The 15,733-nt window shown below is 43.3% G+C and overlaps 1 protein-coding gene across 1 annotated transcript in view; it reads left to right on the top strand.

The window, feature by feature from the left end:
• Positions 1-15,733, top strand: part of TBXAS1 (thromboxane A synthase 1) — a gene marked incomplete at both ends in the record, with an annotated part of 228,805 nt that overhangs the window by 51,992 nt on the left and 161,080 nt on the right. The gene's annotated exons all lie outside the window — the stretch shown is intronic.

Below are 15,733 nucleotides of genomic sequence, written 5' to 3'. Positions count from 1 at the left end.
CTGAGATTTGAATTATTAATGAGAATATAGTGCCTCTTACCTTGGTCTTCATGGTGATTGCTCTGTCAATATCTGACTCGTTATTAGGTAAAACCCATTTAAATACCAGTTTTACATGTACGTCTGATTTCATTTAGAAAATAGCATAAAAGGTAGACTTGATCCACTCTTGATTAATTTGAACTGGAATTGACAGGGTGACTTTAACATGCAGGGGATGCTGGTGGTACAGAATACAGACCAGCTTGTCCTCACTCCTCTGGTTTTATTTGAGGTGGGTGGCATGAAGCTACTCATTCTGTAGCTCTTTGGTGACAAAATGCAGTTATCATTAGTTACCTGCTAAAACTTGCTGTAGGAAAAACTGCCTGGAGAGTAAGTTACTGTAGTATATTGTAGATAGGCTTGCCCTGTACCGGTGGAACGTTTTTATGAACCACTATCTATAAATCTGCTAGGCAAATTTCATTACCAGAGTCTCATTCATTAAATTCACTCAAAATAGGCTAATGAAGAAAATACAGGCTTGATTTTACTAATGTTTAGGGGTGTGGAAATAAAAACGTAGCTGTAAAATTGTATCTTGGAGTAGCAAGACAAAATAATTCTAGGCAGGGTTTTTAAACAGAGTTGAGTGATGCAAAACCACCAGCCCCAGCACTTGCCAGTATGCCCAGCACCACAATGTTTCGCTGTCCATTCGTGGACTTAAAGCTGCTGGTAGGAACAGGCAGGGATAAGTCCGGGCTCTTGGTAATTTTTTTCTTTCTTCCCTCATATATTTCCCCATGTTTCCTGGATCTGCTCCTGTGGCTGATTTCTTAGAAATAGTGCCCATAGCAACGTGCTGGTAACAGGAGGACTGCTTTTATACTGCAGGCTGTCCTCTGCGAGAGCGTTTGCAGGCACACCAGTGCTCTCACTGCAGTCAGCAGAGGACAGATTCCACTTTCCCTTCCGTAGCAGGGGAGAACTGGAGGCTGCCCATCACCTTCCTGAGGATGGGGATGGTTTGAGGGGCTTAGCTGCGATGGGCACAACTACACACGGTCAGTGGTTTGTTGTGGGCTGGGTTTATTTTTTGACAGGAAATAACAAAACACTGATCGGTTCTGGGGCTAATGTTAACAAGTCTTGGCGTGTTTATGCAACCACATCTTTTCACTGAACTTTTTGAGAGTCTTTTTTTTTTCCATAGGCCCGCTCCTCCTTGGTATCACTCAGGTCGTGCAGCAAAAATGCGCAAGCCATGCTCCTATTAAAATCATCAGACTAGTGGTTTCCAACCCATGAACCACTTACTTCAGAGGGGTTGATGAATGGTGACTAAGAGGAGTTGATACGTGCTGTACATGAATTTGCATATGTGTAGTTTCTGTGTTTCCAGTGTTGAATCTGGTCTGCAAATCGACACAGGTTGAAAAGCCCTGCACAACAATGAGATCTGGAAGAGAAAGAGAAATCAAAACACTTCAGCATATGCAGCCTTCCAGTCCAAAAAGTGTCCTCATCTCATGGTTTCAGGCTTTCCTCCTAAAATATGATTGCTAGGAACTTAAGGGAAAAATAGAGGGGGAGAGGGAGTCCCTTTGACATAATCAAGTAAATCTAAGACCTGAGAATTTAAGAAAAAAAACCATTAAATATCAAAAGCTCTTAATAAAATTCTGGGAGTAAGCAGTATTTTTTCAATTTGTAATTGCCTTAGTTCAAGGATTTGCTTTTCTTCTCCTTTTTTTTTGGGGTGTAAATCAGTTCTACTGAAGTGAATGTGCAGTAAGCAGAAATTCCCATTTTTCTTTGCTGTATATGTGAACAGAGCATCAGGCATTATAATGTTTAGGTGGTGTTGGGTTTTTTTTTGCTATCATTATCCTTCTGTAAGTGTGCCTGAAAACAAATGAACAGTGCAGGCAGGGTTTGACCTGGGTTTGTGGGCTTTTTAATAAACTTTCAAATCTATTTTAAATGCAAAAATGTGTTCTCCATGATACTTTTTTTCAGAGCTATTTTGGTAAGTTTCTCAAACAGTTTATTTTCTTTGAGTAAAATTCAGAGTTACTGTAACAGTGTCTCTGAGAGAGGAAGTATGGAAAGTTAAGGGGCTGAGGGAAACACAACAGGAAAGGCCTATCTCCATCACAGAGAAGCAGACTTTAAGAGCTGACTTGGGGAAAACAAAAGTTATTTTACTGTAAGTCGCCCCTTCTCTCTCAAGTACAATAAAGGGAGATAATCGCACCCTGAAACTAAAACATATGCAAGTTAATCGGCTTATCTCAAAAATGAGAAGATAGGAAATTATTGCAGTTCTGCAGCTGGGAAATTATCTGAGTCCAAGATATTAGATTAAAAATTCTTCCATTGCATGAGAGCAGTTTGTGGTGGGTAAGTCTGATGTAATAGTAAATACAATTAGGCTGTTTAAAAAAAGCAGCATGTTCAATTTTCCCAATAACCAAACAGACTTGCAGCAGACAGACCGCTGTTTTGCTAGAAACTCCCAACTCTCCCCCACCTCTCCCTGTACTGCATTTTTCCTACCGGGCTATGGAAAAACTTGAGGTTTGTTTGCAATAGCCGCCTAACAGGAGGCACAAGGGTACGCACAGCATGGGTTTTCACACGTGGATCTGCATGGGCTTTGGAGCAGCAGGTTGCAGAAAAACTAAACAAAAGTCTCTTATTAATTCCCAGTCTAATGATTTTATTACGTGACAAATGCTCTGAAAACCAAGAAGGCACACGCACCATGTTACCCTTCCTCCCAAAGAATAACGGCAAACACTTGACCTGTTGCTATGGCTGTGCTGTGCTTTTCTCCCCCTTTCCTATCCCTTTTCTAAAAAGGCAGCTACGCTGTTTTTAAATGTCATTGGCTCTGACATTTGCATGGCTCTGGTCGCCTGGTACCATACCTGTGTGTGCTGCTCCCTATCCAGCCTTCCGGAGAGCAGCGCTCAGCTGCTGCAGCCTTGGGGCTGGCATCTCTGGTGTTTTGGGGTGGTGGTAGGTGTGCAGTTGGCTGCCTTGTTTTTGGTACTTGGTAGGCGGGATGTGCATTTGCACCCTGTGTACAGTTGGATGATATGCTTTGGGTCCCTACAATGGCGTGATCATGTGCTGCTTTCCTCCCGTTACTCCGGGCAAGCTCCAGTGATGCTTTTGACTGGCTGTGTGCTTGTATCCCTGCCTTGCATTTTAATGAAAGGCATCACTCTCTTTAGCCCTTCTCTGCTTGGACAGGATACTCTTTGTTTACTCTGTTTATTTCTGTCTGGCCTACTTGTAGATCCTGAGCTACCCCAGAGCGGCCCATTTCTGCTGAATGGAAGTGGGGGCTGTGTGGGTGCTTTGTCTTGCCTTCAGTTTGGGATCTGGCTGGGCTGTGTTGTTTTACAGCTGATGGGTGGGAGTGGAGAAAGCGGGCACGCAGGGAGGAAGCGGAGAGCAAACACGATCTTTTTCCACTACGCATCTACCAAAAGCATCCTTTCAGTTGGAGTAAAGAAAAATAAAAGGCAGAGTCCTTGCAGGAATGAAATTAACCCCCATGATTAATTTTTAGCCTAGAAAGCAGTGTGTCAGGGCTTAGAGAGAGCGGCTGCAGCGTTTACTGCTCTGGAATTTAATGACACAGCATGTAAACCCAAACAAGGTCGGAGAGAGGCAAATGGTGAGGGGAGCAAAGAGGGGGGAAAAAAGGGAAGGGAAGAAGAGGAGCTCTCAGACAGGCTGTGAACCTGGATTTAATTACAAGAATAATATGGCTTATACTGACAGTGAAAGCCTGCATATGGTTTTGTGTTGCTTTGTGTAGCAGATAAAGAAGAGAGGAATGGGATAGGGAGTATATGTTTGTCCACTTGATAGCTATCTGCATGGAGCCAGACGGGGTGGCCGTGGCATCACTGGTCAGCCTGCCTTTATCTCCCCCAGTTGGCTGTGTGCATCTGCCGAGGGCTGCCAACTGCCCAACCAGAGCTCACAGGGTGCCTCTGATCTTGTCCTACGTCCTGGGACCCCCCCTCCCTTGATTGAGTGGCCTGTGCATGCATGCATTTCATGAGACATGAATACATGTGATGCAGATCTAAACCTAGCCATGTCACAGTCTGCAACATGACAGAAAACCTGGGGTTAGATGTGGTTTTATGTGTATATTCACACATTTCTAAAGCCAGTCTCTCTCCCCTTCAAATACATGTATTTCCCTAGTTTCGGCTGATAGTCTGTGCTACCTCCTTTGATCAGACGTTAGCGTTGTCAGATGCCCTGACAAAGCTGGTGCAGTATCTGTTTGTGGGAACCTAATGCAGGAAATCGAGACATTGCAGTTAGCTCCCTCCACTTGACTAAATGCTGTGTGCACCCTTCAGTGAGAGCTCTTCAGTGGACCTCTGGTTTCTCAGAAGAGCGTTGGGCAGAGTTGTGCTGTGGCTCGCCCCAGCTTCTCCCTGAGCTTGTGGTATCTCAGCAGGGTGTATGCCTCCAACTCTTCTGTGGAGGCACTAAGTTCTTGGCCTTTTCTGCACTTGATGTTTGAGAGCTGTGTTTGCAAGGTATCCCTGAATGTATTGTCAGCTTTAAATCATGTTTATGGAAGGTGGAGACTGTATCAGGATACACAAAGCAACTGGCAGCTTTTATGTGACAGAAAGAGGGGTGAATCATTGCTGCTTTGCTGGTGACCAGCAGTGACCCAAGCGATGAAGGTGGCAGTGGTTGTGACAGATGCTTTTGCTCTTTGGTCTCTATTGGTTTTCTTTTGAGGGAAGAAACAGGTCCCTTTGTGTCCCAAGGAACAGTGTATTGACTATGTGGCTTCTGCCTAGAGCAGGCCCCACGTCTGCTGTGCAGGGCTGGGCAAGGCTTTCTTGTAGACCTCAGCAGTTGCCCTTAGAAGGAGATGCAGACTTTGAGCAGTATCATAGTTTTGGTATTCCTTAAGCTGTGTTTTGGTGGTTCCTTTTGGCATAGTTAATGCTTGCATTATTAAACACTGCCTGAGGTGAAGATGCAATGGCTGCTAGCTGTAGGTGAAGGGCTTTACCTGTTAAGCAGAAAGGGGTGAATGAGAAGAGAGACTGTTTGATCGTGCTCCTGGCTTTTCCCAGACTCCCAGTGTGATTTGGGGCAAGTCTGAACGGGGCAGAGCTTTCTTATTCTCTCTTTCTTTTGCTTCACCTTGGGCCACTTTTGATGCACCTGCAAAATGGCAGAGATGATGTTCTGAGATGGGTCTGCTTTTTCGTCAGGTTATGGTGAAACTCTTTGTGAGCAACTTCTTTGAGGACTTTCTCTGGTAGATTTGGGGAGGCCGTCATCAGTGCTGTCTTTAATGGACTGGGCTGCTTGAAGAATGGAAGAAGGTGGAACAGTTTGGCAATAGTTGCAGAGCAGGTGGAACAGCTGTAAGTTAATGCCAAGCCTGAGCTCAAGTCTACAAATGAAGATGTCTGAGTAAGGTGGGTCCCCAAGGAGACAGTGCTGAAGGACTTCTCTACTGTTTCGTTCTATCCTTGGGCAAAACTATTGCTCTTTGGGATTTTGGGGGCAACTGACAAATGGCTACCCAAGTTCCAACAGAGCAGAGGTCTGCATCATTAAAATGACACGTGGCCTGTGAGAGTGGTGTTGGGGAAGTTCGTCCTGTGTGGTGTCTTTTGGAGAGTATATTTGTGTATTCATCACATAACCTGGAATTTGCTATGTAGCACACTCTTTAAGCAGCGTGTGCTGCTAAGATAAAGCCAGGTCTGTCATGACATACAGCACAACAAACACAGAACAACCATGCTACACACAGTATTTGGGTTGAGAGGATGAGGATAATGTATAGATAATATATGGTTGCAGTGGCGGGAACATACAGGTAGATGAAGTGTAATCACTTAAACTGGACTTTACCTTGGTCTCTAGGATCCCTGTGAGTCCAAGGTAAAGTAGGAGTAGCACAAGGAGTAGGATTCCCACAAGAAGTAGGGACTCTCACTTTGAAAAGCAGTGCAGGGATGGTATCATCAAATAGGAGGGCTCCTGTAGCTGTTGTCATAAGCTTAATGAGCTTCTGTGCACAGGCTCAAAGCAGGAATGTTTCTAAGGTGTGATTGTCTTCTGTTCAGCTTGAGCTGTAGTCATATCAATGTGGCAATGGCCTGAAGAGAATGGGATTAGACTAAATACAATCTTTTAGTCCTCAAAATTAAGAAAGAAAGCAGTAGACTCAGTGCTGCAGTGAATAAGAGCAATCTCTGTTGTCTTAAACAAAGTTGTAGCTTGCTCATGTTACCTGTAAATCTGGGGTTTAGTGGCATTGTATGCTGCTCACCTTTGTGATGTGGAGAAATCTGTATTCAGAACACCAGTTCTTCTATGTCAGCAGGATCGGTACATATAATAACAGCCAGGTATCAGTTGTAATGCTAAAATTATAGCAGGCTCAGATTGGCTGTTGAGAACAGTTGTTATCCATGAGCCAACAAATTTAGCTGAGTCTTAACTTCATTAGCAGTGTCTAAATGCATTAGCCATATGCTCCTCAGCATATGGGTAAATACATAACAATTTATTTTCATTAGGGTTTTCTTACAAGTGCTGCTAACCCAAGCTCCGCTAGAAATGTTTACAGCCTGACATGCCTCTTCAAGTAAGAAGCTGGCCTTCAAGTCATCCTGAAAGAGTGGCAAGCAAGATACTTCCCCTGCCCTTTCCAAGAGTAGGAAGGTAGAGCTGCTGTGAGTCTGGTGAGCTGCAGCTAGCTGGGCCAGTAGTAGAAGGCTTTGGAGAACTCTGGATGTAAGACTTGTGACTCCTCTGGGCTCTTCCTCCTTCCCCAGGCAGGATGTGGAGATGAGAGATAACTTTCCTTAAGAGGGGACTGAATGTAAAATTGGGTCTTAGTGGTGGCCTATAGTCAAATGGATACAGTGCTGGGAAGGGCAGGGTGGCTTTGTGGGTGGGCACTGGGGCTGGGGCTTTGAAGGCTTCAGTAGCTGTGGATATGGGACAGATGTAAAGCAGCTGCTGTGTGCTCAGGATTATCTTAATTTGTCAGATATAAATGAAATGTTATTTTCTCAAATGCTCTTTTTAAAAATTAAATATTTATGCAATTTGATCCAGAAATATGAGTTGCATAGAAAGACATGGAAGTGTAAGAGAGGACCAGTCTCATCAGAGAGGTATAAAGTTCAAAAGTTAATCTAATTCTCTATATCCTCAGAGGCCTCAGCACATGACTAAGTATAGACAATAATATGAAACCAGAATCAACCAGGGTTGGATTCTGATCGGGTTTGTCTGGGACCTGACGGGTTTTTCTGGTGGAGTGAAAGAAAAAGAAAAAGTGTGTTTTCTTTTAAAAAAGTGGAGGAAAAAAGTGGGAAAAGGTGTGAAAAAGTATAAAAACTGTAAGAAAAAGTGTAATTTTTTTTTTTCAACAGGAAGTCGAAATAAACCCTTGTGCTTTAAAAACATCTATTTCAAATTGCTAGGTTTTCTTTCTATTTTCACCATGCAGTGCAGTGAAATGGATGACACAGACTTGGGTTGTCCTTGTACTTTTAAACTTTTCTTTTTATTTCTTTTGTTATTAACTATTTCTTCCTCTTTTCATTTTGTAATTTTTAAGTATTCCATGAATTTTAGATGACTTCTATTAAGGCAGAAGAAAAAGCAGGATGTTCTTTGGACAGTTGTACTGCTGTAATTTTAAATATTCAGGTAAAAAAGCCCAACCCACTCGCTGAACGTTAGTGATTGACAAAATGAATTGCAGCCAAGAGAAAAAGAAATTGAAAACTGTATGTATCTTTAAAAATACCCCCAAATATGTATTTTTGTAATAAACTATGCAGAAACCCCATTAAAATAATTGCAAATAATTTTTTACTATTTTATGAGCGTCCAGATTTTCCACACATTTTCTCTGATGGCTTTTCTTAAGTTCTGGGCCTATGCAAAGCTGTTAACTTTTCACAGGTAGCGTGATGCCAGAGGTGGTCTAGGTAGGATTAGTGAAAGCTGGGCTACAAGAGCCATAACAAGTCACACGTGATGATGAGTGAACTTCAGGGACTCGAGAAACTTAGTGCAACTTTAAACATAATGATTATATTCCACTCAAAATTAGGGAAAAAGATACATGGCAAGAGCAGGGTTTGGAGGGAAGTATCCATTTGGACACAGAGGAAAAGGGGATGTGGAACCTCACAATCCTCTTTGATTTGCCCTATTTGCTTTTATGTCTGTATATTGAGAGGAAAGAATAAGCCCTGGGTAGGATAAGGCACCTTGCAGCTCTAGATGGTAGCCTAGGAAAGAAGTACGAAGAGGTATGAACTAGAAAGGCATGATCAATACGTGATCTTTGCAAAGGGATGAGCAGACCCACCTCAATCAGTTAGAGTGCTGCAATGTGTATACTTTCTTGTGAGAAGCATGTGACCAGGCAGCCGGAGGAAGGGTGGCATTTGAGTTGTCCTTCTTCACATTCCACATCTGAGGACAGCCTTGGACAGGAGCACCTTGCAGCCGAGGTGTGGTGGAAAAGGCTCTTCATCACACACAGGGGGGAAATGGGAGAGCTTTGGGGGAAAAAAGCAACAGTTGGTGACCTTATACCAGAGGTCTCCATTTTAATAAAGAGTCTCATATAGTTCATGACACATAGAATTAGGGACCATGCAAGTATCTTGTAGTTATATTTGTGTTTATATTTTTCACTACCTTCTTTTTTCCCCCCAGTGCCCCAGGGAGCCATCCTGAAGACCTCATAAACGTGAGATTTCATTTTCTAATGCTATTTCATTTCCTGGATGGAGGACCTGCCACGAGAAGACCAGACCTCAAATTATAATAGCCCTATAAATAACTCCCTAAGGCAAAAGGAAAAAAGGAAAGCCTTTGAAAGACAACCGCAAATGCAAAAATGGAGGTGTTTGGGTTCTAGCAGAAACAGACTAAAGCAGCTCCACTTAGGACATCATTAATTTATTGTGAAGTTGGTTTATTTTTTGGGAGGTTTCCCTGTTTATGCCTGTGTGCCGTTTACTTACAAACCTTGAGCTTAATTTTCTACAGTATTTTGGTGCCTTTTGGCCTGTCTTTTGAGCCTGCTAGGAAATAGAGTTTCTAGGTAAAACTGAAATCAATCCAACAAGACAAATGCAATCGCAAATTGAGTAAAAATAGTCTGAAAACGCAACTTTTTCTTCTTTCTGGTCGAAGTCGTTTTATTTCAGCAGACCCAGACTGTCTGCCTGCTTTCCATTGGAAATCTGTGCAGAATTGGCACATCGACTAGAATAAAAACATTCCCGAGGAATCGGCATGTTCTGTCAAAACATTTGAACAGCTCCCATCTCCCCGAGCACAGCGCTGCGGCGGAGCCGGCAAAGGGAGCTCTGCAGCGCGTGGTGCCGGCTTCCCCTCCAACCTCCTGTCTTGAATCCAGCTAAGTGCTTCAGGTTAAGTTATATTTAGCAGAGAGGTTTGTGAGAGCCTTTCCCACCATGGTGTGGCCTACGTGAAGGTTGTCCTTCCTCAGTTCCTACTAAGGCTGTTCTGTACTGTTCTGTATATGTGGGGAAAAGTTGGGGAATATGATGTTGTAGGACCCCAGTATATTCATACAGCAGCCTGGATCAGCGTAGTGGCCAGGGGCAGCTGGGCTGGCAAAGCTCAGCTCCAGGAGAAGTTCTTCTGCACAGGGACGGGATTCATAGAATCACAGAATTGTAGGGGCTGGAAGGGACCTCTAGAGATCACTGAGTCCAACTCCCCGCCAAAGCAGTTTACCTAGGATAGGTCGCACAGGTAGACATGATTCCCCCTGGACAGATGCCTCTGTGCCATGCCTTCTGCTGCTGCACAGCTCTCTGCTAGGTGTGAGCGAAACTTCAGAGAGAAAAGTTCCATCTCTCTGTTGTGGAGTAATAGTATTTTTTTTTCTTTGTAGGTATCTTTGAGACTTGATTAATCAAAAAAAAAAAACCCAAAACATAATCTTTGTCTAGAAGAGTGTGATTAGCCTCAACCTTTGCAGCAGGACATTCATTACTTTACTTTTGCTAAGTAGGGTCTGAGTCCTGTAACGCTGAAATGAGGGAGGTCTCCCTGGTAGGCGAGTCTGCAGCCAATCTACAGGAGGTTCTGTCTGTCTGTTACTGAGACCACTTACTTGGGAATGGAACAGTGTCATTCATGTCACCAAAATTTTATATCCCCTGACTGACTGCGGCTGAGTGAGTTTTTATTTTGGCAGAGTTTCCAGGCTGTTGTATGACAAGGTGTTGTGCTGGACAGCACACCATCAGTGGCTTGAAAAAAAGAAAGCTTTTGTTCCTATTTGAAGCAATGTTGTGTATTAAGGAACGGTTTAGCTCGTTGACGAACAAGCAGATGGTGTCCTTTAAGGCTGCATATAGGACAGTGGCCCATTTAGGTATTGTGCCTATGTGCCTAAGCACTGTCTGGTACAAAAATCCTTTATAAAATAACATGACAGTAAATGAGGTGGGATGGCAAGCAACCCTATGTATGTGCTTATCTTACATGCTGAGGAACATGCCTGCATAGTGCCCCAGAGCCATTTTGGCAAGAGTGGCATTGTGGAGAAATGTGATGGAAGAGAATGATCCATGCTGTGCAGAAAGAGGAGGGCAGAGGTGGCTGATAAACCAGCCTTAGCTCTGCTTGGGTTAGCAGCAGCACAGCAGTATTCCAGTGGGTGGGTTGTGAGTGTGCATTCCTAACTCTATGACTTATCCCCTGGGCCAGAAGGGCCAGATGTGTTGCATAGGCAACATATTTAATCTGTGAATGATCATTCCTGATGGATCCCCTCCAGCAAGTCCAAAAGTTACATTGCTGGGCCCCAGCCTGCTTCACGTAGAAGGACAGGACCACCCAATCTGGTGCCTTTAGGGAAGGGAGAAGGTGGAATTACTGTGATTACCACGATTAATAATTTCACATTTATGCTAGCAGTTGTACACACAATGGCCAAAATGCTCATATACTGGTGTCTAACCCACAGCAGCTAAAACCACGCTGTGGCACCTAGAAGTGTAACCACACGATTCTCACAGGAGTTAACAGGCATTTCAAACCCTGCTATAAATCCTTTTATTTAGATATGCAAAGTCTAGTGTGCTGCACTTGTAAATTTTGGCCTGAACATAAAACATGCTGACAAAATATGGTCACCCCTGCGGCCAAGGCGAAGGTAGTTTACTGCAGTATGGCCAGGTAGGAGAGGAAAAACCTGTTAAAATCCCTCTATGGGCAATTATGGCAAATACATGTTAAAAGGCTTTCAGACCTCATGCAATGACAAGTCCATCTCTTCCTAGGAGAGGTAACAGGCTGAAGCAACACTTCCAGAATCAAAGCTTCTTAATATCTTGGTTTACTGTCTTGCAAAGATCTGAGACTCGGGTTTGTGCAGGTTTACCACTGTCCTAACGCAGAAGCAGTGACTTGATTTGCTGAAAGCTTACCACCTGCAGAAGCAGACCTGGAAGTAAAGAAGTGTTCTTGAAGTTTTATGGGCAAGGAAACTAAGGGCTGTGGCGGTAAGTTTTGCTTCACCACCTGTTGAAGCTATTGGCCAAGTGCCCGCTGTCTCTGCTGGACACTGGAGCAGGTAGCCAGTGACTTCTCTCCAAGTTTGTACTGGAAAAGGTGGTGGGCTCTGGATCAGCACCACCATTGCTGCCACCTTCTCAGAGCCTCCTGTGGCTGCAGGAAAGGTTTCTATTACAGGGAGGAGGGTAAAGCCTCAAAACATCCCGACTGGAATAAATAAGCATCTTAAGTTGAGAGTTCAAGCAAAACTCACTTTTCTACCCCTTCTGTAGTCAGCCTGGTAATTTTTGTTTGGCTTAGGAAAAATAGGAGTAAGTGTTAAATTCATGTTTAAAAGATTGCCTCTCTTCAGAGAAATTTGTTATCTTTTTTTCTCATTTTCAATGAGGAAAACTTGCTTTTGCAGCAGAGATTTTGACATTAAGTGTCTTGATAGAATAATAGGCGTGAGATGGATTGCAATCTATTGCCTCTAGACTTTGCCAATCATAAACTAAAATCAGTTAATGCATTGAGTTAAATCTTGCTATATTGTGCGATGTGCTAGTAGTATTAAAAAAAAATCAATCCAGAAAATATATTGATTATATTATCTCCATAGCAACAAACAATAATGGGATAATGTTAGTTTAATAATTGTGCTTTGTGAAAACCTTTCAGAATAATTACTGCATTGTGGTCTTTTCACAATGTGGAATGCAATAACGCTTCTTCCTTGACTGCAGTCACCATCAGCACTGCGTCAAGAGATGCTGTTTTTGTGTGCATGCATATGTATTCATGGGTAATTTTGCTCCGGGTGAAACAATTTAGCAGACTATTTTGGGAGCCATTTTTAACTGGTCAAGACCACAAATTGGCAATTGTTTTCTATGTGGTTTGTTTTCTCCCACCTCTTCTGACAACTGGCTACTGTAAAAAGAGGCCATTAACATTCTTTATCCTGCATCTTTCTTTACAAGACACAAAGATTTTGGCACATTACAAAACTAAATGTCCAGCTACTGTATTAAGGATTTGGGGGAGGGAGGAAATCTGCTCTAAAGACAATGCTTCAAATCTGTTCCTTTAATTGAATTTCATCTATCATCCTCTAGGAAGGATCTGTTTTATGGGAGCTGAGATATTTGCCAGTGTTTTGAAGGACCTGATTCTCTTGTGCATCCTGCATTGTCATATAAATAACCTGAGGTTGTTATAAATAAAAATATTAATTTTTTTTCTTATTTATAATTAGGGCTCTGTGTGTGTATAATGCTTTTAGCTTAACATTTTAGCAGGAAAGTCAGAGGAATAGATATATGCACTCTTCATCTTGCTTTTATTTTTACTTCCAGATCAACCTTGTAATTTTGATCTTGAAGTAAAGAGAGGTGCTGAATTAAAAACTGTGTAAAGTCACTGCCTGTTATGGAGAGGCCAAGGTTTTAGAGAGGTCAAAAAACCCCAGTTTAATTTCTGAATTTTAAGCAGCCTCTAAACTGTCCTGTCTCTGTGCAGGTCCTCAGGGACTTTGCAGCAGATCAAGACTCTGTTCACCTTCTGGTTGTGCTACTATTCCTCATACACCTTTTGTGTGAGGGCTGGATTTAGACATCAGCCAGCAGAGAATAGCTGCTGCCAGGTCTTGCACCGTCAGGAGATTTTCCATGGCTTTCATAGCCCCCACTACCCCCAGTGATATGGTGGGATGTCCTTCTACTTCCCAGGGCATGAGTGAGGCCATGTTCTCCAGTGATCATTCCTCTGGCCATTTTCCTAGGGGACAAACACTGGTCTCAGGCTATACTGCCAGCACCACTTCAATTAGCACATCATATTCTTTTAATTCTTTCTTCTGGACAGGATCTGTCCTTCAAATGGCCAGTAATTTGATTTCTTACCTTTTACCAGACTGGGCTCCTCTTTTCTTTGAGTACCCCCAGGAGAAAGCCCCTAGCATGGAACTATTATTTACAATTTATGACCATCTTGGAGCCAGGAATTTGCAGACCCTGAATTCTGTAGGTGGTGGTGCTTTGGTAGCATATACACTGACAGGCTTCCATTTGAGATGTCTTCATAAGGAGCTTGATTGTACTGCTGTCCCTTGCTGCTGTTTTCCTCTACAGTCCTTCCAGGTTGTTGTTCTGTGGGGAGGATGTGGTAGAAGAGTGACTTTCTATCCCAAGGAGTGGTCACTTTCTGCAGGTGGCCCAGTTCCTTAGGAATGTGGTTAATTTGCACAGAGAGGAAGGAGCAGTGGTTGCTCTTGACTTTGTGCCTTGTGCCAAAACGTTTAGTTCTGGATAGCTGTGGTACTGAAGAAGGGTGGTGGAGCCTCTCTCTCCTTTTCTTTTTGTGCAGTTATGAAAGGACAGCTTGAATGCATCAGCTCCTCTGAAAAAAATCTGGTATTTGCAGGTGTGTAGGATCATTCATTAAAAAAAAAAAACAAAAAAAGCCCAGATGAATTGACAATGTGCTTTTTCTGATGTTGCTGCAGAATCCAGCCCTGACTGGTGATCTAGAAACAGAGCTGAATGACTGACATGAGCCGGTTCAATCCCTACCTCCAAAACAAAGCTCTTCTCTCTGTGAAATTGTCATGATTGTAGCTATGACCATGTTTTTGCTTGGCAGCCCCTGTGCTTGCCCTGGGTGCTGGCCAGTGGCCTGGCTGATCCCTAGAGCAGTCCCAAATTCTTGTTCCACTGCAGCCTCCCATTTAGTATCATTGTGCTGTCTTGGCTCCTGCTGCTCTCCATGATCCTCAATCCAGCCCACGTGGGGGTTGGCACTGCCTGTTTCTGTCTCTCTTCCTCCTAATCCTCTTTTACAGGGAGGCCTGATACAACTTTTTAGTGTGTTGGTTTTCCATGCTTCGATCCTACCAGCTGCCACATGGGTGGCTTGGGTCTTAAACAGTGTTTAGCTTCAGGACAGAACATGAAGAGTAACTTATCTTGTGAAAACAAGGAGATTTTGTTGGAATAACTATTTTAAGGTACGTGAAGAGTCAACTGCCTGGTGTGATGTGGCTGTTGGGGCTGTGGCTTGTCTTATTCCTGGAGGGATAAAACTAATCTGTTCTGTGCAGGATCTTACTACATGTTTCTGTCTGCAGTGGTTTGGGCTGGGTTTGCCATATCTGGGGGACTGTCGATCTGGGAGTGGCATGAAGCACACCAAGGGTTTGTTCACATGGCTTGGGTGAAGATGCTTGTAGTTCAGCAGCCACGTGCCCCCTCCTGCCCTGCTGAATGTATGGGCTCACCTCAAGGCTCACACGTGTCAAACTGACTTGTCTGCCCTTAACCTTGTGGCTTTTACAGAGGTGCCATGTGATAGATGGTAGTAAAAAGGGACCTGTCATGCCTATGCGTGGCTTGTCCATGCTAAAGATAGCAGCATGCTCTGTTCTGCATCAGAGGCCAGTCCAATCTATAGGGACATTTTTCTCCTTTCATGCTTGAGAGCCTGCATCCATACAAGGTGGGAATTAGACAAGAGAAAGCTGGGCTTGTCCAGCTATGTTAAAATACAGAAATAGTCCTAGTATCCTTCAGTAATGCATTAAGTGGCATGATTAATGTCTGTCACATGGAATGCTCTTTCCAGGTCTCTTCCCTTGATGGAGTGCTCTGTGTGCAGCCTAGTGCTTTGATTTGGATGCTGTTTTGTGTCTTAATGTCATCATGATAAAAGATCAAAATTGAGGAGCTGAACATGGATATTGTAATAATCTATAGTTCTTTCAAACGTATGTTTCATAGTTTCAGGCTTGCTGGTCACAGATAACTAAGTTGTATTAATTTTGTAATCAGTTCATAAACAATGGCAGAGACCCCTAGCACTGTATGAGGGAAATGTCTCTGAGGAAGCCAAGATACTCCCACCCACCGAACAAGTAATACTGCTTCCTAAAGCTGAGGTTTTTCCTGAAACCCACCTGTCTAAATAGTATCTGCTAGTGAGTTAAAGCAATATGAGATTGCCCAGAGTTTGCATCGGAAAAGAAAGCTTAAATGCTGTCATCCTGATTCTGTGGGTGAAGATGCAGGTTTTGCATATAGGCATATGATTTTTCCATTGCTTATTTCAAAGTGTGTTTACACTCCGTGGCGCCGGAGAGAAACTACTGCGCAGTGGGACTAGTTAA

Source organism: Gallinula chloropus, assembly GCF_964237585.1.
Source record: "Gallinula chloropus genome assembly, chromosome: 1".
Classification (NCBI taxonomy): Eukaryota; Metazoa; Chordata; class Aves; order Gruiformes; family Rallidae; genus Gallinula; species Gallinula chloropus.
This window is presented reverse-complemented; position numbering and strand designations above follow the sequence as displayed.